The sequence below is a fragment of the Phalangium opilio genome, unplaced genomic scaffold (assembly GCF_054372755.1).
Source record: "Phalangium opilio isolate 3A_F unplaced genomic scaffold, DU_Popi_V2 ptg000041l_1, whole genome shotgun sequence".
Classification (NCBI taxonomy): domain Eukaryota; kingdom Metazoa; phylum Arthropoda; class Arachnida; order Opiliones; family Phalangiidae; genus Phalangium; species Phalangium opilio.
Genome location: NW_028324165.1, coordinates 8609395 through 8615503, shown reverse-complemented (window position 1 = coordinate 8615503; position 6109 = coordinate 8609395). Strand labels below are relative to the sequence as shown.

General features: G+C 36.1%; 1 protein-coding gene across 1 annotated transcript in view; it reads left to right on the top strand.

Annotated features, from left to right (window-relative positions):
* Positions 1 to 1902: 1902 nt before the first annotated feature.
* Positions 1903 to 6109, top strand: part of unc-13-4A (BAI1 associated protein 3) — a 171291-nt gene continuing 167084 nt past the window's right edge. The window contains exon 1 of the mRNA XM_089835626.1: positions 1903 to 2239. The gene's annotated coding sequence lies outside the window, so the exon portion shown is untranslated. The remainder of the gene's footprint in view (positions 2240 to 6109) is intronic.

The following is a 6109-nucleotide window of genomic DNA, read 5'->3' as shown; positions in this document are numbered from 1 at the left end:
GCTCGTGGTATGGTGGTTAGAGCCGTTGCCTTTTGCGCGGTAGAACCATGGGTCGCAGTTCGAATCCACACGAGGAAATATTTTTTTTTTTTTTTAAGTTTTATTTTAATTAAGGATGTTTTGAGACGAAATTCATCTTAAAATAACGAGGAAAAAGTTTAAAAGTTTTAACAAAAGTAAATCTATTATTATTACAGGCCTAAGCGCGCTATCTCAGGGAAGGCAGTCAAGGTGTATTTGGGCACCACGCATAGATGTCGCTTTTCAAAACCTCAAATCTCAAAAATCCCCGCGAATTTTTAAAACCAGCAAAACTTTGAGATTGAGGAATTAGCTTAGATGATTGATAATTACGAATTATTAGAATCTTATTGAATTGTTTGCACTTCTAAATAGAAATAAAATAAGATCGTATTTTAAAAATATAAATAAAATAGCGTCGCATATTAAAAATATAAATAAAATAGCGTCGCATATTAAAAATATAAATAAATTAGCATCTTAATTTAAAACTAGTACTATAATAGTGTCACAATTCAAAAATATAGATAAAATAGTGTCACATTTTAAAAATATAAATAAAATAGTGCCACATTTTAACAATATAAATAAATTGTGCAGCAACATTTTAAAAATATGAATAAAATAGTGCCACATTTAAAAAAAAATAAAATAAAAGTAAATTTATTGAAAGATTGCGCTGTTAAAGAATTCGCAACGAGGGGCTACTCACTCACTTCTATTCTTGCGTTACACTATTAGAATAATAATAGAAGTAGAAAAATTGACGATAGAATTACGGGTAATCGTTTTAGCATAGTTACGGCTATTCACGTAAATTTTCTATACGCCTTTTAAGTTCGGTACGATGTGGCTACTATTATGAGTCCATCCCTGGGCCATTTTTTGATAGTAATAATAGTAATTCGACAGTTGCCGTGCAAAAGTATTCTGTGCCCAGCCGGGCACATCTTGTTGTGCATCAATTTTAGCTTTGTTTGTTTAATTTGTGGTAATTATTTTATAATTAGTTTGATAATTAAGATATTTGGAGTCCTAATTTATCGTAAAATCACTATGACCAGTGTCGGGAACCAGTTTTCGACATAAAACATCACAATAATGAGCTTGAAGTCTTACTACAAGTATGGATGAGTTCACACAAAAGTGGAACTGTTACTTCAAATATGGATGCCTTCACACATCAGTGGACGTGTTACTTCAAATGTGAATGATTTCACACATCAGTGGAACTGTTACTTCAAATATGGATGCCTTCACACATCAATGGAACTTTTTCTTTAAATGTGAATGGCTTCACACACCAGTGGAAGTGTTACTTCAAATATGGATGACTTCACACATCAGTGGAACTGTTACTTCAAATGTGAATGACTTCACACATCAGTGGAACTGTTACTTCAAATGTGAATGACTTCACTCATCAGTGGAAGTGTTACTTCAAATATGGATGACTTCAGACATCAGTGGACGTGTTACTTCAAATGTGAATTACTTCACACATCAGTGGAACTGTTACTTCAAATGTGAATGCCTTCACACATCAGTGGACGTGTTACTTCAAATGTGAATGACTTCACACATCAGTGGAACTGTTACTTCAAAAATGGATGACTTCACACATCAGTGGAACTGTTACTTCAAATGTGAATGACTTCACACATCAGTGGAACTGTTACTTCAAATGTGAATGACTTCACACATCAGTGGAACTGTTACTTCAAATGTGAATGACTTCACACATCAGTGGAACTGTTAATCCAAATGTGAATGACTTCACACATCAGTGGAACTGTTAATCCAAATGTGAATGACTTTTACTTCACACATCAGTGTAACAATTACTTCAATTACGGATTACTTCACACATCAGTGGAACTGTTACTTCAAATGTGAATGACTTCACACATCAGTGGAACTGTTAATCCAAATGTGAATGACTTCACACATCAGTGGAACTGTTAATCCAAATGTGAATGACTTTTACTTCACACATCAGTGTAACAATTACTTCAATTATGGATTACTTCACACATCAGTGGAACAATAACTTCAACTATGGATTACTTCACACATCAGTGGAACAATAACTTCAACTATGGATTACTTCACACATCAGTGGAACAATAACTTCAACTATGGATTACTTCACACATCAGTGGAACTTAAACCTTCCCAACTAGAACTTCACCCGAAGTCAAAACACAATTTCAATCATGTAAGTTTAATTGTCTTTTAAAAACTTCTGGGCCATAATTAATTATTCACTTCTACGATTGACTTGTCCTTGTCCCTTTTTGGAGCTATGGTTGATAATTTTGAAGCTGTCCCCTTCAATATAGACGCGAATCATTCAATCCCATACCGGATAGGGATTTGAAGACCCACGGAACCCCGTGGGGGGGGGGAAGGGGGGATAAAACCTTATCCCATTCTTCCGTCCTAGTTTTTCTTTTGTGCTTGCTTTTTTTTAGGGTTCTCGAAATCCCTCCGATATTAAAGCCGCTTTTTTCGTCAGTTGGCCCTAGCTTTTCATGGCGCGTTCTTGTTTTTTTCTTTCACTTCCTTTTCATCTCTGTCTTTGCCTTTGAATATTTATTATTCTTAGGATAAGAACGAGACGGAAGTAGAATTTTTCGGAGAGAGTTGAAACACGGAATGGATCTTGTAAACTCTATAGACCAAACCTAACCTAAGCAAAACCTTAAAGGTGCTGTAACCTGAATCTAGACTTACTACCCTAAACCTAGGCCTAACCTGAACCATAATTACACTAAACCTAGGCCTAACCTGAACCATAATTACACTAAACCTAGGCCTAACCTGAACCATAATTACACTAAACCTAGGCCTAACCTGAACCATAATTACACTAAACCTAGGCCTAACCTGAACCATACACTAAACCTAGGCCTAACCTGAACCATGATTACCCTAAACTTAGGCCTAACCTGAACCTAAACTACCCTAAACCTAGGCCTAACCTGAACCTAAACTACCCTAAACCCAGGCCTAACCTGAACCATGATTACACTAAACCCAGGCCTAACCTGAACCATTATTACACTAAACCTAGGCCTAACCCGAACCATAATTACACTAAACCTAGACCTAACCTGAACCTATACTACCTTCAACCCAACAACCTAGACAAACCCTAACTATACCTAACTTTACCCTCCATTTTCAGGCGCAAGTATAAGGGCTGAACGTAATAAATTAGGGTCTATATTTTTCAGGTACATCAAGGTCACTTGAAATTAATTAATTAATTTCAAAGTGATTACTGTTTAAATGTAGGCGCTTTGAGGGGAAATAGTGTTCTTCCAAGGTCACTGCGTTTATTCTCTAATTTGGTTGCAAAAATTACGTGTTTTCTGGTCCTCTTTAATGTTATTAAGTCCATGGTTTAGATCAAATACGAGGAATGATCAAATACAAATTTATACCTTAACTTTAAAACATTTATGTATTTATGAAACTTTTCAAAACTTTTTACTATTTAAAAGATTCACAATATTTGCATCGAAATTTGAAGTCTATATTTATACCATCAAAGGCGAGTTACTTTCGAATTTCCGAACTAATCATTAAAATTTTATTTGCAAATTCCAAGTTTGCTTATCTCCATTCATCCTTAGTAATATTTTATTACTTGATATAAATTTTAAATTGACTTCCTCTGTAGGCCTAATATTTTTAATCTAATTTTATGTCTGAATTTCTTTAAGAAACCAAATTACATAGTATCAACTTTTTAATCAAAGTTTTTAATGCATTTTTGTATGCTTTAAAAAGCTTAAAGTGTCCGTGACTGAAATAGAAATATATCTTATACAATGTAACTTAGCTACGGAAATCGGAGCTTAATACGTGATAGCATAAGTTGGTAAGCTACCATTAAGTTTATATGTCTGAATGAGATCTATAGAGGAATAGTATGTCCCCCTTCAGCTTATAATCCGTCTCACCCCAACGTGGTATTAATTTATACGAGACACGTCCGCCGTGAAAGCCTTCACTTTAGTGTAGTCTGAGTATGACACGCGAGAGGTGATGAAAATCCCATTTGTTATTTTTTTAAATGATTTTTCTGCATAGTTTAAGCCAAATTAGTATTATATATGAGCAGTTTTAGTCCTATATTTTTCTATAAAAACACATGGTTTTTTCTCCTATAAAATCCTATAATTCCAGAAAAAAATCCTATTTTTCCTATAATGAATTAAATTTTTTGGCTGGGCTTCCTGCGTAAATTAAGGGTTCAAAAAACGTTCGCCCCAGCCCTAATGATGGGTACTTAAAGGGTATTATTCACTTATGATACCACCCAAACTTTTCAGGCTACCCATGTATACTTCTCTCTTAAGTCGCTCGTGGCTTAGCGTCGCTACTAACGAAACAAAATAATCTCTTGTATTTTTGGCGCCCTAACTCTCTCTTGTTTGCTGAGGGAAAGAAGGGAGGGGGACAGGAAACTTTCAACCAAAGGACCAACTAAATGATGGATACTTAAAAGGGATTATACGCTTATGCTATTACCGACACTTTGGCAAGTTTTTAATTTATTTTTGGCGCCCTAACTCTCTCGTTTGCTGAGGTAAAGAAAGGGGGGCAAGAGACGTTCCACCAACGGACCAACTAAATGATGTATACTTAAAGGGGATTGTCGGCTTATGCTATTACCGACACTTTGGCAAGTTTTTAATTTATTTTTCGGGGCGATAAAAGCTTTTGATCTTAAAAATTGAAAATTGACACGTATACCCTAGACTCACTATTTTTGCTTTTACTCAAAATGTAATCTTCCGCCGATTTCGCGGGGGGGAACGGTGAGTGAGAAGGGAATTTTGGGGAAAATAGTTTTTAAGGAAAAAATCACGTTTCTCTTTGCGCTTCCTTCCTTCCTTCCTTGCACGCGCTCTCGAAAATGCAACTGTACAGGGTGTTCCAAAAAGAAAGGGTGTAATTATAGGACCGAAGTAGAGTGAGTGGGATGAATGGTTCTATGGGAAATCATCAATTTTGAGGATCGAAAATGTAACTCTATACTTCTGTCTATGACCAGCCTATTTTGAATGTTTCAATAAGGGATGCATGCAGTCCCTTAACACAAGTTATGAACATTGGATTTTTTTAAGGATGACCCCTTAACTAAATTAGAAATCATTGACTTGTAGCTTCTTACTTAATTTTAAATGGGTCAAATGTTAAACACCCCAATCATAACTTGTACACTTTGACTTTTACAGCAAAATCGGCTGGTCATAGAAGTACAGAGTTACATCAAGAAGTGATATCTAGTTTACTAGGGAGAAGGTATAAATTCATTCATCCACATTTCCAGCTTTATCTCCAGTCCAAACGTATAGTAGGTCCGGAGTTAATCCCCGCTGCCTCTAAATTACAACCAGCATCATCTCATTGGTTCTTGAAAACTCACGTCAGCGCGACTGACGCGAATGACGAAAATTACAGTCATATTTTCCGACTGAGGAGAGGCAGCGAAATAGCCCGGCCTCCTTTTACGTCCCCCCCCCCTTGTATTTTGAAAGGAGGACTGGGACTATGGCGTGCGAATACAATACTTAGGCATCTTATACCTTCTCCCTAATAAAATACATATCACTTCTTGGTTACATTTTCGATTCTCAAAATTGATGATTTCCCATAGAACCATTCATCCCACTCACTGCATTTTGGTTCCATAATAACACCCACCCCTTTTTGGAAGAACACCCTGTACACCCTTTAACCCTACTTCAATACCTTCGCTTCGCAAAACTCGAACGGGAGTTTTACACACCTCATCCTAGCTCGTTTCGTGCGCAAACGTTGAAAGATGAGAAACTAAAAATACATTAACGATTAAATCTAGGACCCGTGTGAGATGCGATACAAGTCCTCTTATTTTTATGTTTTTACTCATACATCCAGCTGGGACCCCAAAAATCAAATTTATTTTCTAGTGAAAATGCTTGGGTTGCTTGCGTTAAACCTCTGCTTTTTCTGATAAGTCTACCTTCCATAAATTAAGTGGGGATGTTCTTTGGGAAATACATTTTGAGTCGAAAATGTTCTATACTTC